The sequence below is a fragment of the Capricornis sumatraensis genome, chromosome 5 (genome assembly GCF_032405125.1).
Source record: "Capricornis sumatraensis isolate serow.1 chromosome 5, serow.2, whole genome shotgun sequence".
Taxonomy (NCBI): Eukaryota; Metazoa; Chordata; class Mammalia; order Artiodactyla; family Bovidae; genus Capricornis; species Capricornis sumatraensis.
In genome coordinates this window covers 63,681,561-63,707,777 of record NC_091073.1, presented here as the reverse complement: position 1 = coordinate 63,707,777, position 26,217 = coordinate 63,681,561, and positions in this window count along the sequence as shown.

Here is a 26,217-nt window from a genome sequence, read left to right as displayed (position 1 = left end):
TCTCTGCAATCAACAGCAGCTCTCACCCAGGAATTGCTCCACAATCCCTAAACTCCAGCTCCCACCCACTGTGCCTTCCAGGGGAGCAGCATTCCTGTCCGGGGTATGTATGGCTGTAGCAAGAACTGTCTGATTCTCATTCTATTAGGCTGCCACATCAGCTGTTTCACTCGCAGCCTTAAATGTTTCTCCTCTGACTCAGACAATTGTTCCGAAATGGGGATCAGACCCCTGCTTCAGTTCCCCTCCCCACCAAGAGCAGGTCCAGTCCTACTAACACTCCTGTTTTCCATCCTAGTTCCTTCGTCCTGCCGAGCTTTGCCTGGTTCTATATGTTCTTTTCCACTGCTCATGTACTCCTGTCCGCTTTCAGCTGGTGTTCTGCATGAACTTCTGTGTCTGAAGGTACATTCCTGATGTATCCTTGCAGAGAGATGTACTCCATGTCCACTTACTCCTCCGCAATCTTGTTCTCTCCTTGGGGAATTTTTAATGTAATGCTCACAAACATGTTTTTTCTTATTATGCATATTCCAGCACTTGTTGTTTTTCAGTCACTCAGTTGTGTCCAACTCTGCGACCCCATGGACTGCAGCATGCCAGGCTTCCATGTCCTTCACCATTTCCTGGAGCTTGATCCAACTCATGCTCATTTAGTCAGTGATGCCATCCAACCATGTTGTCCTCTGTCATCCCCTTCTGTTCTTGTCTTCAATCTTTCTTAGTGTCAGGACCTTTTCTAGTAAGTTGGTTCTTCACATCAGGTGGCCAAAGTATTGGGTCTTTAGCATCAGTCCTTCCAATGAATATTCAGGACTGATTTCCTTTAGGATTGACTGGTTTGATCTCCTTGAAATCCAAGGGACTCTCAAGAGTCTTCTCTAACCCCACAGTTCAAAAGCATCAGTTCTTCAGCACTCAGCTTTCTTTATGGTCCAACTCTCACATCCATACATGACTCATTGGAAAAACCATAGCTTTGACTATACAGACCTTTGTTGGCATAGTGTCTCTGGTTTCTAATATGGTGTCTAAGTTTCTCATAGCTTTTCTTCCAAGTAGCAAGAGTCTTTTAATTTCATGGCTGCAGGCACAACTTCCAGTGATTTTGGAGCACAAGAAAATAAAGTCTATCACTGTTTCCACTGTTTCCTTATCTATTTGTCATGAAATCATGGGACCAGATTTTATGATCTTAGTTTTCTTAATGATGAGTTTTAAGCCAACTTTTTCACTCTCCTGTTTCACCTTCAAGAGGCTCTTTAGTTCCTCTTTGCTTTCTGCCATAAGAGTGGTGTCATCTGCATATCTGAGGTTATTGATATTTCTCCCACTAATCTTGATTCTGGCTTGTGATTCATCCAGAGCAGCATTTTGCATAATGTACTCTGCATATAAGTTAAATAAGCAGGGTAACCATATATAGCCTTGATTTACTCCTTTTCTAGTTTGGAAACAGTCCATTTTTCCATGTCTGGTTCTGATTGTTTCTTCTTGACCTGCATACAGGTTTCTCAGGAGGCAGGTAAGGTGGTCTATTATTCCTGTCTCTTGAAAAATTTTCCACAGTTTGGTGTGATCCACACAGTCAAAGGCTGTAGTGTAGTCAATGAAACAGAAGTAGATATGTTTCTGCAATTCTGTTTCTTTTTCTATGATACAACGGATGTTAGCAATTTGATCTCTGGTTCTTCTGCCTTTTCTAAATCCAGCTTGAACTTCTGGAAGTTCTTGGTTCATGTACTGTTGAAGCCTAGCTTGGAAAATTTTGAGCATTACTTCCCTAGCATCTGAAATGAGTGCAATTTTGTGGTAGTTTGAACATTCTGGCATTGCGTTTCTTTGGGATTGAAATGAAAACTGACCTTTTGTAGTCCTGTGGCCACTGCTGAATTTTCCAATTTTCTGGCATATTGAGTGCAGTACTTTCACAGCATCATCTTTTAGGATTTAAAATAGCTCAACTAGAATTCCATTACCTCCACTAGCTTTATTTGTAGTGATGCTTTCTAAGGCCTATTTGACTTTGCACTCCAGGATGTCTGACTCTAGGTGAGTGATCACATCATTGTGGTTATCTGGGTCATTGAGATCTTTTTTGTATAGTTTCAGTGTACCCTCACAATAAATCCTCAGTATTTGCATTGTGCCGAAATGTGTCTCTGTTCATTCAAAACAATTGGAAAGATAATACATAATGTAGTATTTTTGTAGTATTACTTTCATTACCCTAATAACATGGTATTCATGTGATCTATTTAATAGTGAACATAGTTTCCTACTGAAGCATGCTGTTAAAGACTGTTGTCCACTTTATTTCCAAGAAATAGAACTACATCATTGAGAATTTCCCCCAGAAGCACAAGAACAAGATATGAATGAGAAAACTGTCCACTGGTTGAGGTCCCTGATAAAATTACTATGTAAGTATCTAATGCTTATCTCATTTAGTATCAGAGTAAATAGTACTTGGGAAGAAAGTGATGGATTAGTTTAGTTGTGAAGTGTAATGTTTGCAAAATTAAATACAATGCAACTAAATAGAAATTTTAAGCATAATCACTTTCAAGGGAGATAAAATTTTCAAATAGCCACTTTGCAAAATTACTTACTTCATATTTATAAATTATGTTAAAGATGAAAAGCATTATTTAAATATTATAGTATCATCTAATATGCCTCAAAGAACTTAATTTATGTGCAAAATGACAATTAACAGTTTCTGATTAAATAGTAAGAGAGAATAATGGTCTAATGCTTTGATGATAGGCACCATCCTTGATTACTAGAATCCAAATCTAATTTTGTTGGTCTTAGGCAATCTCTACTTTTTATGATTAGACTAAATGAAACTTTCTTTTTATTGGATTTAGAAAAAATAAGATCAGAGCGTTTGAGTTTACTCTGACATCCTAAATATCATTGTTAATTGATTTTGACATTGCTACTCAATTGTCTTTTCTAAAGCTTAAAGCCGTTACTTTAATCCTGTCATCTTTAACTCTTAAAGCATAAGGTGATGTAGACATGTATAAATGAATAATTATTATTTCATTCTCCTAGTAAAATTACTATAATCATCCATTTGCTTTTACATATGTATGTATATGCTTACATATATCTAAATATGAACACTGATTAAAATAAGATATAAAAAGTTGTGTATATTATAATATTCTCTTTAATGGTAGACCTATAAAAATTCAACAATGAATTTCATGTTTTAACTGTGGAATTAATGCATTGTATCATAAGTCTACCAGCTAACAAGTATCTGTATTAGAGCCATATTTAATATTCCACATAGATGAAACAAACCTGTATTTAAACTGAAGGTTTGACATTTTCTTATCTTCAATTCATGGTCATTTGTTCTCAGCTTCAGCAGTAAGCCAGAGTCTGCTATTATTGAATTCATTCATTAATAAACTATTATTCAAATTTTTCTATGTGTCTTGGATACTCTGCTAAATTTAGAGGCTATGAAGAAAGTTAGATCTCATCTTCTGCTCAAAAACAAACAAAAATCTAGGGAAAAGCATACATATGTAGGTAAAGTACACCAATACATCAGGTTATGAAGACAGTATATGCCCTGTATATTGTGGGAGAATAGATGAAGTGCCTAACCAAGTCTGAGGAAGATCAGAGAAGTCTTCCCAGAGTGTGTTCCCTGAATAGAGCATTAAAGGATAAGTAGCTATTAGCCAGGGGACTAAGAAAGGAATGTAGTGACCACATTCCAATAAGATGGAATAGTTTTAGCAAAGGGAAAATATTGTGTTAATTTTGGGTATGCTGTAATGGCGTGTGTTTAAAAAGGAGCTACCAGAAGTTGAGATCAGGAAACGGCATAGGTCAGGTCAGGATGGATCTTGCAGGATAAGCTAAGACACATGGGATATAATCAAATAAGTCATAGAGTGGGGAAGTTTTTTGTTTTTTTCTGTTGTTTTTTTTTTCCTCCATGAGGAACAACGTGTCCCATGTTTCTCTCTGTAAGAGCATTCAGTATCCTGCAGTGACAAACATACCTTTGGTCCCATGGGCTATGAAGAGAGGAAAATCTATACACTGGGGCTCACCAGAAAGTGTACATCTTAATTAGGTCTCTGGACTGAAAGTTACTTTGTCACATTTCCTAAAAGAAAGATACATCCTTATGGGCTACGTAGTTTTTTTAGGTGGTGTCTCTAAGATGTCAATCTAATTATCTTAGGACTTCCTTGGTGGCTTAGAGGGTAAAGCATCTGCCTGCTAAGCAGGAGACGTGGGTTTAATCCCTGGGTCGGGAAGATTCCCTGGAGAAGGAAATGGCAACCCACTCCAGTATTCTTGCCTGGAAAATCCCATGGACAGAGGAGCCTGGTAGGCTACAATCCATGGGGCCGCAAAGAGTCAGACACGACACTGTTATATACTACTTGTCTATTTATGAGCATGCACTAACAGATTCAACTACCTAATCGATGGCCACGTTCGGACAGGATAGAAACTGTAACTTATCTATATAAATGAGTAATGTGTCTATCTTGAGTAATTAGGCATTATATATTACAGGAGAGGCCTTCTTCGGAACCTGGAAGCAAATTTTCATTATCTTACTTATTGACACACCGCAAGGAGTCAAAATGCTGTAGTTAACTTTTAGAATAAGTTTAACTACACAATACCTTAAGGTAAGAGGAAAACTCCAATAGTAATTAGCATCCTAATTATCTAGGAGGCCTATACATTAAGTTTAGGGCATGGAATTACCAAAAGAACCTGAAAGGAAATGGAAGCTTATTCCAAGTGATATCTTATACTCTTGAGTTTTTCACTGTTAATTGGGAGAGCCATTGCCTTCTGTATCATGAAGCTCTGGTTAATCTTCAGATAATATGAAAGTAGCATGCATATTTGTCCCACTTATGGGAAGAAAATATACCATAAATGGCTAAATTTGTGTGAAAATAAAGCAAGAAGCTTCATTTCTTGATCTCTTAATTTCTATTAAATTAAAATAATCTTCAAGGAATAAATTCACTTCCAATAACTACAAAATTGAAAGTATGTGTCACAGTTAATTTTGATGGCAAGGTAGTAGTTCATTGAGATGTAAAACTAAATGTGTGGGAGGATATACGGTTTTTTCTAGTGTTCTGGAAAAATCCCATTATTGAAATCCCCCCAAAAAAACATTTCTTCTTACTTTTAAGAGTGCTTTCAAGCCCTATGCATAGACTAGCTTTTGTCAAGATGACCACACATCTCAGTTTTCCTGGGATAACATGAGGGCAGCAGATGCTCTCAGTGCTGTGCCCATACACCCTCAGATCTCTTTGCCATCTTTGTGCATGGAAGTGTCTAGTGTGGCTCTATCCCAACAGCTAGCACTTGTGTCTCTTTTTGGGAAGGCTACCCTCCTATAATCCCTTTCATCTGAGTATACAGAGAGATGGAATTGTCTGGGAATTTCTATTCATCCAAGCAGTGCTCAACCAATGATGGATGGATACAGAGGTTTAAACACACTAGCTTTCCTGTGTCCTGGCACTCTTAGGTGGAATCTACACTCTTTCATTCTCCAGATACCTCTTGGGTAGATTTGCCAAATTTAGCACATAAAAAATAGGACAGCCAACAAGAAAAAAGAAAAAAAAATTATATAAGTATGGCCCATGCAATATGTGGAACATACTTATACTACAAAATAATTAATTATTATTTAATTTATAATCCATTGTAACTGGATGTGCTATACTTTATCTGGTAGAGTGCACTCTCATAGGACATCATTGATGCAGCCTTCTTCCTTGGCCATTTTTCCATCACAACTCTATTTTCCTAATCCTTTATCAGGTTTTTGTGGGATTACATTGTAAGAAATCACTTTAATATAAATCAGGATCTGTTTCTGAGGAGCCTAATCTAAAATAGCCAGCTGTATCTGTTGCCTTGTCATGATTATGAATACCTCCTAACCCCAAAAATGCTCTGGTTTGGATGACGAATTATGTGGTCACTCAAGCTAAGACAAAACTGATTAAGAACATTATGCTATAGTCTCAAGAAATATATGGAATGTGATTAACTAGTGACTGTGGGTGGAAATTTGAAACACTGAGATAAGGAAGATGTTTCACAATAAGCAGGCTTGGTCTAAGGTCTGGGGTCTTTAGAACAAGTAAGGATAATATCTCAGGCCCTTGGAATATCTTGGAGAGGTTGGAGGATATTACCTATTAACTGTGACTGAGAAGTTTGATGCTGTACATCAGAGTTTCTCTCATCAAATATATGCCCTGGGCCCCAATATATCATAGAAATAGTAGAACAATGAGCCTGAAGAAGCTGTGCTGTTTAGGACAGTGTTCTGTTTTTGCGAACAAATAATACTAAAAACAAATTTTGAAAGATACTCTGGGCCCAAGGCCCTGAGCTGTGTATGGATCAGCCCTTTAATGATCTAAATTAAATTTCCCATTAATCACAGGCATACAAATAAGTCATATTTAATTTGCTTCAAAATAACCGTTTTTGTACATCCTAGGTTGTAACTACAAATTTATAACACATGTTACAGAATTCTACCATGAAGCTAGTAATTTCTACTTTTTAAAGTTTTAGTTGTAACTTCTTGATTATTCAAAATGGCCATCCAAGAAGTTTTGTATTTATTTGAAACTTGTGATAGCAATCTAATTTTTAGATTTATAATCTGGAAAATATACAGGATCATTTTGATATTAATTTCCAGTGATCTCCAGTAGGAACCATGAAAGTGAGATAAATATTTCAGGAGGAAAAATGCACAGATTTATTCTGTGATTACCCTTATAGGATTTAAAACTAAATGTGACAATTAAGTTGCAGTCACCATGCTATTATGCATTCATAAATTGAAAAATCACATATAAAGCTGAAGTCAAATATTATATTCACACCTCCTTAATGGAAATATAAATTGATAGGAACAGGATGGTATTAAACATATATGACCAAAGAGTATATTTCCTAATGCTTTAAAAAATGATCTGTGTTAATCAATTTCCTTGGCTGAATTAGTAGAACATGACCCCAACTTTTAAATGCACTTAATTTTCTATCAGTACTTTTGCAATTAAAAAATAAAATTTAGAAATTAGAAGACATGATGAATAGCCTTTATTCTAAGGTCAGATGTAAGATACTCAAAGCTAATGGAAAACATCATTCTAAACCATTGAAATGAGCTCTACCAACATAACAAACTGCTGATATCAGCCTGGAAACCATCTTGAATGTCAAGGGATATGCTTTTCATTTGCAGTGTTTGATTGTTCATATAAATATTTAATGAAAATATTATTAGACTATTCAGCTGAGTGAAATAAACTGATGGCAAAAGGAGCTAAAGAAGCTTAGTTAAAATTCACTAAATGAAGTGGCATAATAATTTATTTTGCATATTATATAGGTCTTTTGAGAGGTTTTGTACTTTTAAACTTTTTAGCACTATTTAAAAGGCATCATTACTACCATAATTATGAGTTTTTAATGTATTTTTATGGTTAATGAAAATGTAGCACACATTTTACAGGGAGAAAGGAGATCGTCTTCCACATAATACTTGATGGAAATGAGGCACCTCTGATTCTGAAGGTTGACTTACCTTTAATATATTTTCACTGAATCTCACTGTAAATGTTAACTTTATACTACATAAAATTATACAGTGGATTTCTCAAGAGTAGAACTTAAAGGATTAAATGGATAAGGTAGAAAGCATTTTAACTCTCATGTGAGCTTTGAATTTTCAGGAAAATTATGAGTCACCTGTTCTGAATCATGTATACATACATTTAAACACTCTTAATGATATGATAAGAAGAAAAAATTGGAAAGACAGTCTGAAAAATGTGGGCAGAAATACAGAAACACATTTAGAACAGCCTACTAACCACAAGTAATCAGCATACTATGGGTATCAGTCAGAATATCTTCCAGAAGGAATAGAGAAGAGTTGGTGAATCTTTTAAATCCAATAAATATAAGCGGATTGAGAGAATTCCTCTATGAACTTCTCTTCTCCCACAAAGAGTTTACTGATAAATGTAAGCTGGAAAATAATTTTAGAAGATAGCTTCAGTTAGCATTTTAAGTTAATACTGATGTACAGGAACACTACCAGTACAAGAAGGTATTTTTTAAAAGGTGAAAGAATGGAAAAGGAAAGGAGAATAAACATATACATTATTATAAATAATGTGCAAATTTGACAAAATTGTTGGATACTGCATCAAAATGTAACAATATGCATATATATATATATATATATATATATAGCCTTTGCAATAGAATCAATGTATTTTAAATATATTGGAATAAATCCTGTGAAAAATTGTCACAGATAGCACTAGAAATATCATTAAGATAGATTACAGAAGACCTAAATAAATGGAAGCATATATTGGGCAGAAAGTGAAGAAGTACAAAAGAGCCTCTTAATGAAAGTGAAAGAGGAGAGTGAAAAAGTTGGCTTAAAGCTCAACATTCAGAAAACGAAGATCATGGCATCCGGTCCCATCACTTCATGGCAAATAGATGGGGAAACAGTGGACACAGTGACCAACTTTATTTTTCTGGGCTCCAAAATCACTGCAGATGGTGATTGCAGCCATGAAATTAAAAGACACTCCTTGGAAGGAAAGTTATGACTAACCTAGACAGCATATTAAAAAGCAGAGACATTACTTTGCCAACAAAGGTCCATCTAGTCAAGGCTATGGTTTTTCCAGTGGTCATGTATGGATGTGACAGTTGGACTATAAAGAAGGCTGAGTGCCGAAGAAGTGATGCTTTTGAGCTATGGTGTTGGAGAAGACTCTTGAGAGTCCTTTGGACTGCAAGGAGATCCAACCAGTCCATCCTAAAGGAGATCAGTCCTGTGTGTTCATTGGAGGGACTGATGTTGAAGCTGAAGCTCCAATAATTTGGCCACCTGATGAGAAGAGCTGACTCACTTGAAAAGACCCTGATGCTGGGAAGGATTGAGGGCAGGAGGAGAAGAGGGGGGCGAAAGAGGATGAGATGGCTGGATGGCATCACCGACTTGATGGACGTAGGTTTGGGTGGACTCCGGGAGCTGGGGATGAACAGGGAGGCCTGGTGTGCTGTGGTTCACTGGGTCGCAAAGAGTAGGACATGACTGAGCGACTGAACTGAACTGATACTGGGTCCAATAATGAAGGGATTTAATAATTTAAAGAAGTTACATTCCCTCAAATTGATTCATATATTCAGTGTAATCCCAGGAAGAATTCCAGATGGTTCTTACATGAACGTTGTAAACTGTTATTGGTTTGGAAATGCAAAGGCTATTTCCAAACCAAGACATGCTTGGAAACATACAAGGTGGTAGGATTTCTCTTATCAGATTATCAGGGGTATGTGTGTGTGTGTGTACGCGTGTGTGCATGTGCACACTCAGTCGTGTCTGAGTCTTTGCAACCCCATAGATTGTAGCCTGCTAGGCTCCTCTGTCCATGGAATTTTCCAGGCAAGAATGCAGGAATTGGTTGCCATTGCCTACTCCAGGGGATCTTCTGACCCAGGGATAAAACCTGCATCTGTTGCATTTCCTGCATTGATAGGCAGATTATTTCCTATTGCACCACCTGGGAAGCCCCTATCGAATATATATGCTTAACTGTAAAGCAACAATAAGTACGAAATTACTGACTAAGACAAACAAATATAAATCAGTAAAACAGAACAGGTATATCAGAGCAACCTCATGAGTACAGATGATTTTATATGGTACAAGGGTGGCACTATAGGTTAGTGGGGAAAGATTTTCCTTTCAACAAATGGGACAATGCCAAGTAGATGTCCATATGGGAAAAACAAATAACTTGACCTTTTTCCCTCCTATATATAAAGTAACAATTGCTGATTCACTGTATGCTTTGGGAGGCAAAACAAAAGGTTTTAGAAAACATAAAAGAGCATTTTTATTATCTTAGAGAAATATTTTTAAACGGGACTCCTAAAAACATTAATAATAATAATAAAAAAGACTGAGAAACCAGACTACATTAAAATTACTTGTTAAAGTTACCATTAAGAGAGAAAGGAAAATGAATGAAAATATTTGCAATTCACGTAATCTAGAAAAGACTATATTCTGTATTCTGGATAGAATATAGGAAAACTACGTATCATTGGAGAAACATAGGGTCTAAAAGAAAATGGATTTGAACAGGCACTTCACAAAATAGGATATATCAAATTGGCCAGTGAAAATATAAAAGTGAGCAATCTCATTAATCACTGGAGAATGCAAATAAAAATTACTACAATATACCACTAACATCCTTCTGAAAGAGCTGTAAAAATTGACAATACCAAATTTTTATAAGATTTTAAAGCCAGCAGAATATCTCATACACTACTGGTGAAAGAAAATTTTTGTATAACACTTTGGAAAACCATTTGGTATAACTTACTAACTTTTTAAATAGATGTTTTCTATGACTTTGAAATTCCACTTTACTTCCAACATATGTGGGTACACATATGCAGTAGGGCCTAAGTTACACATACAACATAGATGGAGTGTATAAACAAAAAGTTGATTAAAATATGCTAGATGATAAAATAAGGTATTTTCTGTTTTAAAAAGACATTACCTCAAAGGACCAAGTATATGTGTATATTTCAGGCAAGACCATTCTCTGCAATATATACTTCTCTTAATGGAACATGTTTAACTGTGAACTTGTAATCCCTACCTAAATTTACTGCATGTGCAATAAAAAAGCCTGCTGATTGGATGTATCCTTCAGTTGGGTAAATGTTTTAGTGAGTGAGCTAGTATTCTAATTGAATGATCTGCTATATAATCCAAATGTGCTTTTTCTAAGTAGATACAGTTAAAGCAAAAGGAACACAAAGGGAGAAGCTAAAACAACAAAAAAGCACTTGCTACACACTGCATGGTATTCGTCTCCTTAAAGTGATCATCATTTGGAATGAGTTTCTATATACCAGGCCAGGTTGATTTGGTTTTGGAAGGCAACTTATTTTTCTTAGACGGATATCATTGTCAGAAATGAAGACTACAAAAATAATGATATAGGCACAAGTATCAGTGATAGATTTGATTGGACATCTCTAGAAGATGTTGTCAGAAATCTGGTGATGATTCAGTTTAGTTGAACTATGTCATTAAGCTTGAAGTTCTGTCCTAAAATAGAGGTGTTTCACTTGTATACTGAGACTTTTAGGCAGGATCAGCATTCTATGGCAGTTAGTGGGAAATATTTATTTATTTATTTATTTATTTTAAATTTTTTTTAAATTTAATTTTAAAATCTTTAATTCTTACATGTGTTCCCAAACATGAACCCCCCTCCCACCTCCCTCCCCATAACATCTCTGTGGGTCATCCCCATGCACCAGCCCCAAGCATGCTGTATCCTGCGTCAGACATAGACTGGCGATTCAGTTCTTACATGATAGTATACATGATAGAATGCCATTCTCCCAAATCATCCCACCCTCTCCCTCTCCCTCTGAGTCCAAAAGTCCGTTATACAATGCTGTGTCTTTTTTCCTGTCTTGCATACAGGGTCGTCATTGCTATCTTTCTAAATTCCATATATATGTGTTAGTATACTGTATTGGTGTTTTTCTTTCTGGCTTACTTCACTCTGTATAATCGGCTCCAGTTTCATCCATCTCATCAGAACTGATTCAAATGAATTCTTTTTAATGGCTGAGTAATACTCCATTGTGTACATGTACCACTGCTTTCTTATCCATTCATCTGCTGATGGACATCTAGGTTGTTTCCATGTCCTGGCTATTATAAACAGTGCTGCGATGAACATTGGGGTACATGTGTCTCTTTCAATTCTGGTTTCCTTGGTGTGTATGCCCAGCAGTGGGATTGCTGGGTCATAAGGTAGTTCTATGTGCAATTTTTTAAGGAATCTCCACACTGTTCCCCATAGTGGCTGTACTAGTTTGCATTCCCACCAACAGTGTAGGAGGGTTCCCTTTTCTCCACACCCTCTCCAGCATTTATTGCTTGCAGATTTTTAGATCGCAGCCATTCTGACTGGTGTGAAGTGGAACCTCATTGTGGTTTTGATTTGCATTTCTCTGATAATGAGTGATGTTGAGCATCTTTTCATGTGTTTGTTAGCCATCCATATGTCTTCTTTGGAGAAATGTCTATTTAGTTCTTTGGTCCATTTTTTGATTGGGTCGTTTATTTTTCTGGAATTGAGCTGCATAAGTTGCTTGTATATTTTTGAGATTAGTTGTTTGTCAGTTGCTTCATTTGCTATTATTTTCTCCCATTCCAAAGGCTGTCTTTTCACCTTGCGTATATTTTCCTTTGTTGTGCAGAAGCTTTTAATTTTAATTAGATCCCATTTGTTTATTTTTGCTTTTATTTCCAGAATTCTGGGGGGTGGATCATAGAGGATCCTGCTGTGATTTATGTCTGAGAGTGTTTTGCCTATGTTCTCCTCTAGGAGTTTTATAGTTTCTGGTCTTACATTTAGATCTTTAATCCATTTTGAGTTTATTTTTGTGTGTGGTGTTAGAAAGTGATCTAGTTTCATTCTTTTACAAGTGGTTGACCAGTTTTCCCAGCACCACTTGTTAAAGAGATTGTCTTTACTCCATTGTATATTCTTGCCTCCTTTGTCAAAGATAAGGTGTCCATATGTGTGTGGATTTATCTCTGGGCTTTCTATTTTGTTCCATTGATCTATATGTCTGCCTTTGTGCCAGTACCATACTGTTTTGATGACTGTGGCTTTGTAGTAGAGCCTGAAGTCAGGCAAGTTGATTCCTCCAGTTCCATTCTTCTTTCTCAAGATTGCTTTGGCAATTCGAGGTTTTTTGTTTTTCCATACAAATCTTGAAATTATTTGTTCTAGTTCTGTGAAAAATATGGCTGGTAGCTTGATAGGGATTGCATTGAATTTGTAAATTGCTTTGGGGTAGTATACTCATTTTCAGTATATTGATTCTTCCGATCCATGAACATGGTATATTTCTCCATCTATTAGTGTCCTCTTTGATTTCTTTCATCAGTGTTTTATAGTTTTCTATATATAGGTCTTTAGTTTCTTTAGGTAGATATATTCCTAAGTATTTTATTCTTTTCGTTGCAATGGTGAATGGAATTGTTTCCTTAATTTCTTTTTCTACTTTCTCATTATTAGTGTATAGGAATGCAAGGGATTTCTGTGTGTTGATTTTATATCCTGCAACTTTACTATATTCATTGATGAGGTCTAGTAATTTTCTGGTGGAGTCTTTAGGGTTTTCCATGTAGAGGATCATGTCGTCTGCAAACAGTGAGAGTTTTACTTCTTCTTTTCCAATTTGTTTTGGATTCCTTTTGTTTCTTTTTCTGCTCTGATTGCTGTGGCCAAAACTTCCAGAATATGTTGAATAGTAGCGGTGAAAGTGGACACCCTTGTCTTGTTCCTGACTTTAGGGGAAATGCTTTCAATTTTTCACCATTGAGGATAATGTTTGCTGTGGGTTTGTCATATATAGCTTTTATTATGTTGAGGTATGTTCCTTCTATTCCTGCTTTCTGGAGAGTTTTTATCATAAATGGATGTTGAATTTTGTCAAAGGCCTTCTCTGCATCTATTGAGAATATCATATGGCTTTTATTTTTAAATTTTTTAATGTGGTGAATTACATTGATTGATTTGCGGATATTGAAGAATCCTTGCATCCCTGGGATAAAGCCCACTTGGTCATGGTGTATGATCTTTTTAATGTGTTGTTGGATTCTGATTGCTAGAATTTTGTTGAGGATTTTTGCACCTATGTTCATCAGTGATATTGGCCTGTAGTTTTGTTTTTTTGTGGCATCTTTGTCAGGTTTTGGTATTAGGGTGATGGTGGCCTCATAGAATGAGTTTGGAAGTTTACCTTCCTCTGCAATTTTCTGGAAGAGTTTGAGTAGGATAGGTGTTAGCTCTTCTCTAAATTTTTGGTAGAATTCAGCTGTGAAGCCATCTGGACCTGGGCTTTTGTTTGCTGGAAGATTTCTGATTACAGTTTCAATTAGTGGGAAATATTTAAAAAGATGCTGTCATTTCATTGCTTTTCTTCATAACTTTAGAAAAGGCAAATGGAGTCTTTAGAAAAGCATTACAGCCTTTTTCTCTCCAAGTTGAATTTTTTGGCTAGATATTGCACTCCTTAGCATTTCTCTGTAACACTAACCAACATAGGACCAAGGGTAAATCTCTGGGGAAAATGAGTCTTTGTTGTCTCACTATAGAAATAATTGAATCCAAAATACTAAAGAAAAGCAATAACTGAAATCCAGGTGAGGAACACATGATTTGTTCCTCAGAATGTTGAAGCTAAACCATGATACTGAAACTCGTCTCATAAGCTTAAAAGTGATAATCTTGTAATATAGAATGGAAAACTATGTGGATAAGTAACCAGATTTATTCCTTAACAGAGAAAGTTGAGACTGGCATATAATATAAATTGAATATGTGAACATTAATTTTGACATGAAAGAGATTTTTTGTGAGGGTTCTTGTGATTAGGTATCATTCCATGGAACTCAGTCATAAGTAGCCCTAATATACAATGTCATGTCATTTTCTATTTCCACTGAGGAAATAAATTTAACCCAGTCAGCATAAACCCAGTCACATATATTAAGGACTATTTTGATAGCAAGGGTCATTGAATTCAAGAATGTACTTATTTGGAAGAGGATTTGTGAATTTTAATACTGTGTAGTTATTGAATAATAAGATGCACCTGTCTTACATGACTTTCATGCATTTCCAGCTGAAGCCAACAAGATGAATCAGATACACTTTCAAGGATATTTGCTGTCATATAATTCTTCAAGATTGACACAATATGTTTTAAGAAGCATAACTTAAAGATCAGAAGACAGAGGCATATGTAACATTGTTGTGAATACAAATCACTTCTACAATATTTACTGTTATGGATAGATAGTAGATATTGAGCTATTTACCTTTCTTAACAATGTCAATTCCCAATGAAGAAGAATACAAAATTCCCAATACATTAACTTATATAATAGTGGTACTTTATTACATAAAACAAAGTCTAATATAATACTGGTATAATTTTTGATGCATTTTATGTGGAATGATCACATTTTTATAATACTAAGAAATCATGCTTCTTTTGTAGAAAAATGTATATCATACATTGTTGGTACAAAAAATACTTGTTAATTGGATTTGTTTAAATAATTTCTAGATCCTCAAGATTTTATTTTAAAAAATTATGAAAATTGAACATTGTAAAAAGTCTCTGTGTGGTTAAGATTAAATTAAATCCTATTCTTTCCCAGGTTTGATATTCTCATCCTAAATGTTACCAGCAGATAGTTTTTATTTTAATCACTGTAACTTTCTGGGCCCACTTTATTAGCAGTACAACAAAATTAATTTTAGAGTTTACATTTTAGGCATAATATTACATTTTAGATGGTTTTAAAATATCTGGTATATTACTTTTTATGAAGTGTAACATTTCCTTTCTATTCCCTTTGAGTATAAACATTATGAATAATGAGAAGACAAAACATCAGAATATCAGTGTTTATGATAAAAGATAAATTTAAGAAGTATTTATAACTTTCTTTATGGAATAAATTATATATTTTTACTTTATTAATAAAACCTAGAAACATTCCTGTGTGTCAAAAACAGAATATTTAGAACAATCAGGTGATGAGGTGTTGATTGTACAAAATCATGTCAGACACATTGAAGGAAGAAACTTACATAGGATGTTTGTATTCATTAATAACTGAAAGCAGAGTTATCACACAGAGTTTTATATTTACCATGTCATCTACCAGAAATTGCACCACTATGTCACTGTATGTACAACTGCACTCTCTGGTCTGGTGTTCGGAGAAGGCAATGGCACCCCACTCCAGTACTCTTGCCTTGAAAATCCCATGGACGGAGGAGCCTGGTAGGCTGCAGTCCATGGGGTCGCTAAGAGTCAGACATGACTGAGCGACTTCACTTTCACTTTTCACTTTCAAATGGCAACCCACTCCAGTGTTCTTGCCTGGAGAATCCCAGGGACGGGGGAGCCTGGTGGGCTGCCGTCTATGGGGTCGGTCGCACAGAGTCGGACACGACTGAAGCGACTTAGCTTCTGGTGTTTCCATATGTAATTTGCAGTAGTTTCCAGCAGATGGCAGTCTAGGTACCATATCCAGGTGGTCAGTCATGTCATAGCAGATATGACTGCTATGATAATAAATATTAGGGAAGCTCATGGAAAGTAGAATAGGGCATATTAAACTACACTATTTATTTTTAAGCTAATAATTTAACTCAATTAAAATGAGGTCAATATATACTGAAGAGAGTTTGACAAGTAAGAATTTTAACAATGACAAAATGTTCTGAAATCTAATTCTATACCACAATACATTTGAATTTTTCTCTTTAGGGTACATGTATTATAGTTGAAGCTTTTACTGCACTGTATAATTTCATAGATTTCCAACTTACCTGTTAGTTTTCCATCCTGACTTCCCACCTTTGAGCCAGCCTGACCCTTTGAAACTTGATGACTGTCTCAACAACTTAGAAAAGTAAGCAGGCCACTCTGGTCACACTTGCTGTAGCTTTTTTGGGGTCAGATTTGCCCTCCACCCATCCTCCTACCCTTCTACTATTTCAGAGATATGAGTTCAGGCTATATCTGCATTTTTCTTGCCATTTCCCATCCTTTGTACACTGATTTCATTTTTCTAGCTAGTAGTGTTAACTAATATTCTCTAATAAGGGTGGTGACCTAGCATTGTCCCTGTTTTCTCCTTTCCGGATCCTTCCATGGGATAATCTGTTCCAGTTCAATCTCTCGACTTGTCACTGGCCCCCTGATCCTGACAAGAGTTGACTGCAAATCATCAGGTGAGGACAAAGTTCTCAGTTGTCAGCTGCCTAAAACATACTGCAGATTACAAGTGGTGATATTTTTTATTTCTGGCAGAATTCTTAGAAAAACACTCCAGCTTCTTAGAAGGTGGATTGAGCACTAAAGATATGAGAACATATCAAATGTAAATGACCCCCGTATTTCAAAAAGCTGGTGGAGACTGCCAGTGTACTGCAGTTAACACTTAAACCTTTCTGATTTTAAATTCAGGAAAGTACCTTCAGACTAGAAAGCCGAGAAAAGAGTTTGGTTTTTCCAATGAAGCACTCCATTTTCCAGCTTTAATTAAAACAGATGTCTTATGGGAAGATTCTTTCATTAATTCAGAATACACTCCTTAATGTAGATTTTTACTGTCTGAAAAGACTTTACTGGCCAGGAAAATGATGCCAGGCTAACTCAGCTTCATTTAAGTCCTTTGAAATTTCAAACGTTTCAATTTCAAGCCCTCTTCCAAGTGTCTTTCTTGCTAAGCTCTGTGGATAGGTCTGCATAATGCCAAATGAATTGCCAGGGAAGGAGTGAGGATGACAATTGACCAGTCCTTGATTTTTATTCTTGAGACTACTCATTGGGAAGTGGATTAATGTTCATAGAAGCCTTTCAATATAAGTTTCAGAGGCTACAGGGCTATCGTTATGAATCCTCTTGGAAGGTTTGCAAGATTCTGCTCTGAAAACTACTGAAGTTATATTTTCAAGGTTGTAGGTGTGTGAAGATTTACTTATTTTCTGAAGTTTATGTTACAGCTTTATTCTTTCATCATTGAAGATCGATGACTTATTTCTTCTATGAAGCATTCCTCTACCTATATGCTAAGTAGACACTAAGGAAAGATACCCCCACTTCATTTTTAGGCGTTCTTTCTTTTAATCAAATTCTCACTAGTTTCACTGTCTGACAATACAACTTTTTTCCCACCCAGGTATCCAAGAGAAGCACTTCTTTTTCTTCTATTTGACTCCTAACATGTGAGGATGCCACCAATTATAATGCAAAAGCTTTGAGAAGTGGATTTCCCTATGATATTTTGCTTTAAACATGTAGTGAAGTATTTCACATAAAATGAGTACCAGTAACTTTTTCAAAGATTGATTGATTGACCTGCCTTTTCAATATGAAGTGATGTAGTGGCCTCATGAAACATTAGTGTTCATTTCCCATGTTGCTTTTCTGACAGAACATGCATTATACAGGGTATTTCCTTCACTTTAATTGAAAACAGGTGTTACAGATCATCCTCAGAAGATTATACATGTGTATAAATTCATCTTTGGTGAAGATTCTTCGCTCGCTAAAGTTGAGTTAAATGACCTCCCTCTCTTTAGGGAAGTGAAAAGAGTACAGAAAAGGCATTGTATGCAACCTGGTGAATGTTCAATAAATAGTAAACATCAACTAGAATAAACACTTTTAATAAATATTGTCAGTAATTGTGATGTTAAGTATGAAAATTTGATTTAGGGATTTTTCAAAATATTTTTTAATAAGTTGTATTTAAAAAGAAGACTTTCACTGATAAGCATTCTAAATACATGAGGAAAAAGTAAGGAGATGATTGTAAATATCGCCAACAATGATGCTAATCATAATGGCTAACCTAATAGGAAGAATGAAGTAGAAAATGGCAACCCACTGTATTCTTGCCAGGAAAATTTCATGGACAGAGGAGCCTGGCAGGCTACAGTCCAGGGGGTCACAAAGAGTCAGAGATAACTGAGTGACTGAGCATATATGCAAAAGGAAGGAAGTTATATGTCCCTGGTAGGAAGGCAAGCAGTGACTTAAGGAATTCTCTAGAGATCATGTCTTTTTTTTTACATGTTTACATATGAAAAACATTGATTATTTTGCTATCCTTATAAAAATCTGAATTGTTAATTTTAAGGCATCAATATTGTCAGGTTTTTTTCTGAAAAAAAATTGACTTCAAAATTGGAAATTATTCAAAACTTTATTCAATTTAAGTAGAAATATAAAACTCTAATATTTAGCAAAATTGACATTAAATATTAGATATTTTGGACATTCCAATAAAGTATTCTGGTTTAACTTGAATAATTTAGAATTTCTCAGACTAAATAGAGATGTGGCTTATAGACAGGCATGTAAAAATATATCTTGTAAGATATGTGGTAGCATTCTATTTTTTGAACAAACTCAGTCCTATAGAAGAAGCCTAGTATGAAAAGGCTTCTTTTAAAAAGTAGTTAACACTAAGTCCTAATGCTTATTTACACTCACTGTTTCCCCAAAGTTATTTATTTGATTTACAAGACTTTAGTGGGTACTTTCTTTCTTTTCTTTTTTCTCTTCTCTCTTTTTTTTTTTTTCTTTTTTATCTTTTATCTTTGTCTGCTCATGTTCCCTTCACTAGCAGGATGAATGTTCACTGCTAATGGCCCAAAGTTACCCCCTCCATGAGATAATTTCCTTCAGCTAAACAGGAGCAAACCTGCCTGGGAAGCTATGCATTCCTACCCCAAACCGCCCGCTCCACTCCCCAGGATAGCCATCAGTCAACAACTGACTGAAATGAGGATACATAAACCTGACCCTGTTGCCTCATAGTATAGAATGGCTCTGGTTGAGTTCATGCTCCAGAGCTCCCACTGGGCCAGACTGAAGCCAGTACTCTGGGCAAAATCCCATCTTTGTTTGACTTGTTCTCCTTGTCTAACCAGCTTCCCTCATCCCCCTTCTCCTGAGAACCCTCCCTCGATACATCACTTTCACCAAGTTTCTAGCTCAGGCTCTTCTTAGGGAGTCGAGCCTATCAAAAAAGTTCCAAAATGTTTAGAAACCACAAATTTTAAAAATATGGATTGCTAAATATAGCCCAAATGAAAGACAGTCATGAAAGATGATAGCTTGAAAAAAATTTCATTTCAAAACAAGACTCAGAACTTCTCTTTCAGCCTTCATGGGTTAACTGGCATTTGACTACATACCCATAACCAGGCATTTGTCAACAGACAGCAAAGAATGATGAATCCTCAGAGGAGTGAAACATACAGGTTAAGTTTCATGATTGTGTTGGCTTTCTCTCTGGGATGACTCTGACAGCGCAGCATGGGAGCCTAAGAGGAGAGCAATCTTGCTAAGCAGAGGTGGTACAGATCAAAGTTGGAAGCTTGAGGTGACTGTGGAGTGGAACACACGAGAAAGGACAGCTGAGCAGAGGAAGGCATCAAGGTCTAAGAGGCATTTAACCTCAGGCATTTGGGCCAAGGCTGGCCTGTGCAAGACAGCAAAACTCAGCAAGTCTAACAAAAATTGGGGCTATATGCATAATTATGGCTGATTCACATTGTATGGCAGAAACAAACACAACACTGGAAAAAAAAAATTAAATATTGGCTGCTGTGGGGCTAGAAATAGCTCAGAGAGATATCAGGTTATTCAATGCCAGAAGACATTGATGTTCCAATCCAGACAGAGGGGAGAGAATGGCTGATGACCTCAGGCACTCAGTGAGACACCATAAAAATTACTAGGTGCTTATGGCTACAGACATGGAAAACTAGGAAAATAATACAAAGAGACCTAGAGCAGTCAGTCAGTCTCACCTGGGAGCAGGATGAACCCTGCCAGTGGACAGCACAGACAAAGTTTCAGGTAGATTTGATTCCAGGCCAGGTATGTAGGCATCCCGCAATGAATTAAAGTGAATTGTGTGATGGAAGAAGATGGAGAACAAACAGGCTCAAGAGGGCTATTGAAGATTGTAGCTGGGGATGAGGCAAGTTCAGGGCAATGTGATCAGAACTCTACTTGGAATGTACAGGTATCTCCTTCCCACCCCACCTCCAATCCCAGACCTATACTTCCCTAATATACTCGCCCTCTCCCCAAGAGCTTTGAGGGCAAGCATACCGGGTAAGAATAAATATTCCTTCAAATGATGAAAAATAAAAAAGTTTCAGCTCATTTAATGTCCCATATTTCTAGAGAAACATTAAAATCAAGGTCATGATATTTAATGATCCAATCACATAGAAATATGAGTCCATGCATGTTACAGTTTTTTCCCTGTTGCTGCAGATTCTTTTCATTGGTTGTTAACTTTTGCATGTTTCAGAATCAATGGAGAAGCTCTTAGAATTTCTGATTCAGTAGGCTGGGAAGAGGACCCAAGAATCTGCATTTTTATCATGGTCACAGGTGGCACTCACACTAGGCCAGGAACCACATTTTTAGCATTACTAGGCTCTGTGATTATCTGGGTCATGAAAATATTTTTGTACAGTTCTTCCATGTATTCTTGCCACCTCTTCTTAATATATTCTGCTTCTGTTAGGTCCAGACCATTTCTGTCCTTTATCGAGCCCATCTTTGCATGAAATGTTCCCTTGGTATCTCTAATTTTCTTGAAGAGATCTCTAGTCTTTCCCATTCTGTTATTTTCCTCTATTTCTTTGCATTGATCGCTGAAGAAGGCTTTCTTATCTCTTCTTGCTATTCTTTGGAACTCTGCATTCAGATGCTTATATCTTTCCTTTCCTCCTTTGCTTTTTGCCTCTCTTCTTTTCACAGCTATTTGTAAGGCCTCCCCAGACAGCCATTTTGCTTTTTTGCACTTCTTTTCTGTGGGGATGGTCTTGATCCCTGTCTCCTGTACAATGTCATGAACCTCATTCCATAGTTCATCAGGCACTCTATCTATCAGATCTAGACCCTTAAATCTATTTCTCACTTCCACTGTATAATCATAAGGGATTTGATTTAGGTCATACCTGAATGGTCTAGCAGTTTTCCCTACTTTCTTCAATTTAAGTCTGAATTTGGCAATAAGGAGTTCATGATCGAGCCACAGTCAGCTCCTGGTCTTGTTTTTGTTGACTGTATAGAGCTTCTCCATCTTTGGCTGCAAAGAATGTAATCAATCTGATTTCAGTGTTGACCATCTGGTGATGTCCTTGTGTAGAGCCTTCTCTTGTGTTGTTGGAAGAGGGTGTTTGCTATGAGCAGTGCATTTTCTTGGCAAAACTCTATTAGTCTTTGCCCTGCTTCATTCCACATTCCAAGGCCAAATTAGCCTGTTACTCCAGGTGTTTCTTGACTTCCTACTTTTGCATTCCAGTCCCCTATAATGAAAAGGACATCTTTTTTGGGTGTTAGTTCTAAAAGATCTTATAGATCTTCATAAAACCATTCAACTTCAGTTTCTTCGGCGTTACTGGTTGGGGCATAGACTTGGATAACTGTGATATTGAATGGTTTGCCTTGGAGATGAACAGAGATCATTCTGTCATTTTTGAGATTGCATCCAAGTACTACATTTTGCACTCTTTTGTTGACCATGATGGCTACTCCATTTCTTCTGAGGGATTCCTGCCCACAGTAGTAGATATAATGGTCCTCTGAGTTAAATTCACCCATTCCAGTCCATTTTAGTTTGCTGATTCCTAGAATGTCGACGTTCACTCTTGCCATCTCTTGTTTGACCACTTCCAATTTGCCTTGATTCATGGACCTGACATTCCAGGTTCCTATGCAATATTGCTCTTTACAGCATTGGATCTTGCCTCTATCACCAGTCACATCCACAACTGGGTATTGTTTTTGCTTTGGCTCCATCCCTTCATTCTTTCTGGAGTTATTTCTCCACTGATCTCCAGTTGCAAATTGGGCACCTAATGACCTGGGGAGTTCCTCTTTTGGTATCCTATCATTTTGCCTTTTCATACTGTTCATGGAGTTCTCAAGGCAAGAATACTGAAGTGGGTTACCATTCCCTTCTCCAGTGGACCACATTCTGTCAGGCCTCTCCACCATGACCCGCCCGTCTTGAGTTGCCCTGCAGGCATGGCTTAGTTTCATTGAGTTAGACAAGGCTGTGGTCCTAGTGTGATTAGATTGACTAGTTTTCTGTGAGTATGGTTTCAGTGTGTCTGTCCTCTGATGCCCTCTTGCAACACTTAACATCTTACTTGGGTTTCTCTTACCTTGGCGTGGGATAACTCTTCATGGCTGCTCAAGCAAAGCACAGCCGCTGTTCCTTACCTTGGACGAGGGGTATCTCCTTACCACCACTGTTCCTGACCTTCAACGTGGGATAGCTCCTCTAGGCCCTCCTGTGCCTGCGTAGCCACCACTCCTCGGATTGCTCCTCCTGGCTGACGGCCCTGGCCTCGGGCGTAGGTGGCTCCTCCCAGCTGCTGCCCCTGGCCTTGGGGCTCCGGGTGGCTCCTCAAGGTCACCACCCCTGGCATCAGGCACGAGGTGGCTTCTCCCGGCCACCCCTGACCTTGGACGTGGGGTGTCTCCTCCCAGCCGCCACTGGCCTCGGACACAGGATGTCTCCTCCTGGCCGCCGCCCCTGACCCCAGACACAGGGTAGCTCCTCCCAGCAGCCGCCACAACCCAGATAATCATGATGATGTGATGACTGATCTAGAGCCAGACATCCTGGAATGTGAAGTCAAGTGGGCCTTAGAAAGCATCACTACGAACAAAACTAGTGGAGGTGATGGAATTCCAGTGGAGCTGTTTCAAATCCTGAAAGATGATGCTGTCAAAGTGCTGCACTCTATATGCCAGCAAGTTTGGAAAACTCAGCAGTGGCCACAGGATTGGAAAAGATCAGTTTTCATTCCAATTCCAAAGAAAGGCAATGCAAAGGAATGCTCAAACTACCGCACAATTGCACTCATCTCACATGCTAGTAAAGTAATGCTCAAAATTCTCCAAGCCAGACTTCAGCAATACATGATAGGTGAACTCCCTGATGTTCAGGCTGGTTTTAGAAAAGGCAGAGGAACAACAGATCAAATTGCCAACATCTGCTGGATCATGGAAAAAGCAAGAGAGTTCCAGAAAAACATCTATTGCTGCTTTATTGACTATGCCAAAGCCTTTGACTGTGTGGATCACAATCAACTGTGGACAATTCTGAAAGAGATGGGAATACCAGACCACCTGACCTGCATCTTGAGAACAGGTCAGGAAGCAGGTCAGGAAGCAACAGTTAGAACTGGACATGGAACAACAGACTGGTTCCAAATAGGGAAAGGAGTGCGTCAAGGCTGTATATTGTCACCCTGCTTATTTAACTTCTATGCAGAGTACATCATGAGAAACGCTGGGCTGGAAGAAGCACAAGCTGGAATCAAGACTGCCAGGAGAAATATCAATAACCTCAGATATGCAGATGACACCACCCTTATGGCAGAAAGTGAAGAGGAACTAAAAAGCCTCTTGATGAAAGTGAAAGAGGAGACTGAAAAAGCTGGCTTAAAGCTCAACATTCAGAAAATGAGGATCATGGCATCTGGTCCCATCACTTCATGGGAAATAGATGGGGAAACAGTGGAAACAGTGTCAGACTTTATTTTTGGGGGCTCCAAAATCACTGCAGATGGTGACTGCAGCCATGAAATTAAAAGATGCTTACTCCTTGGAAGAAAAGTTATGACCAACCTAGATAGTATATTCAAAAGCAGAGACATTACTTTGCCGACTAAGGTCCGTCTAGTCAAGGCTATGGTTTTTCCTGTGGTCATGTATGGATGTGAGAGTTGGACTGTGAAGAAGGCTGAGTGCCGAAGAATTGATGCGTTTGAACTGTGGTGTTGGAGAAGACTCTTGAGGGTCCCTTGGACTGCAAGGAGATCCAAGCAGTCCATTCTGAAGGAGACCAGCCCTGGGATTTCTTTGGAAGGAATGATACTAAAGCTGAAACTCCAGTACTTTGGCCACCTCATGCGAAGAGTTGACTCATTGGAAAAGACTCTGATGCTGGGAGGGATTGGGGGCAGGAGGAGAAAGGGACAACCGAGGATGAGATGGCTGGATGGCATCACGGACTCGATGGACTTGAGTCTGAGTGAACTCTTGGAGATAGTGATGGACAGGGAGGCCTGGGGTGCTGCGATTCATGGAGTCGCAAAAAGTCTGAGACGACTGAGCGACTGATCTAACTAACTAACTAGGCTCTGTGATAGTGGCAGAAGAGGACAGGTAAATCCTAATTCACTGAAATTCCTTTCAGGAGAGTATGTTATTTGTTAGGAAGAAATACTTGTGTTTGGGGAGAGGTATCTGACTCCAAACAAAATTAATGCTTAATAAAATGTCATAAAATTCAGAAGAGTTCTGTTCAATAGAAAATCTTTTGCTTTGCTGACTTTTGGCATTAGTTGCAATATGAATCTCTGTGGAGAAAAACAAGGACTGAATTTAACCTCTCAGCATTAAAGGAGAAAAGGAATTAAAAGATCTCAGGAATAAATGGAGAAAGGAGCCAGGAAGACCTCCTACAGAGAGGGGAAGAGAGGCAAAAACAATTCTTTAGTAATGCAAAGTTTAGGGTGGAATTTAGCAAGTGGAAAATGTATAAGGGATTTTAAAGGAATTAGTTCTGGGTTATGAATTATCAGAAATGCTATAGGGTAAGATAATCCTTCAGTCATAAAGGAAATCAACCCTGAATATTCATTGGAAGGAGTGGTGCTGAAGCTGAAGCTCCAATACTTTGGCCACCTGATTCAAAGAGCTGACTCTTTGAAAAATACCCTGATGCTGGGAAAGATTGATGGCAGGAGGAGAAGGGGATGACAGAGGATGAGATGTTTAGATAGTATCACTGAGGCAATGGACATGAATTTGAGCAAACTCCGGGAGATAGTGGAGGACAGAGGAGGACTACGTGCTGCAGTCCATGGGGTCAGACAAACAGTCAGACTGAAAAAACGACAAGGATGACAATGAGAGAGACCTAATGCTTAACCCAGGTAGCACAGTGGTCAAGAATCCACTTGCAATGCAGGAAATGAGGGTTCAATCCCTGCGTTGGAAAGATCCCCTGGGGAAAAAAAATAATGGCAACCCACTCCAGTAATCTTGCCTGGGGAATCCCATGGACAAAGGAACCTGGCAGGCTACAGTCCACAGGGGTACAGAGTGAGATGCAACTGAGCATGCATGCAAGAGAACCTTTTGCAAAAATGGAAAATATTGCTATCAGAACACAGAATCAGAGCGTAGTGATGGAGCTGATGACTGGTTAAGGTAACCTCATGAAAGATGATTAAAATAACCATTTTAAAATTTAAGTTGTACCTGAAATTGGAATCATACGATGTTTTTTTGTTCCCCTCTGTTGTATTTAAACATTTGAAATGTATGCACTACTTTTCAAATGAAATAGACACTTCAAAGCTGTCATTTGCTAGGAAAGTAGAACAAAAAAAATCTCAAGAGCTTTGGGGGCAAGTGTATCAGATAAGAATAAATATTTCT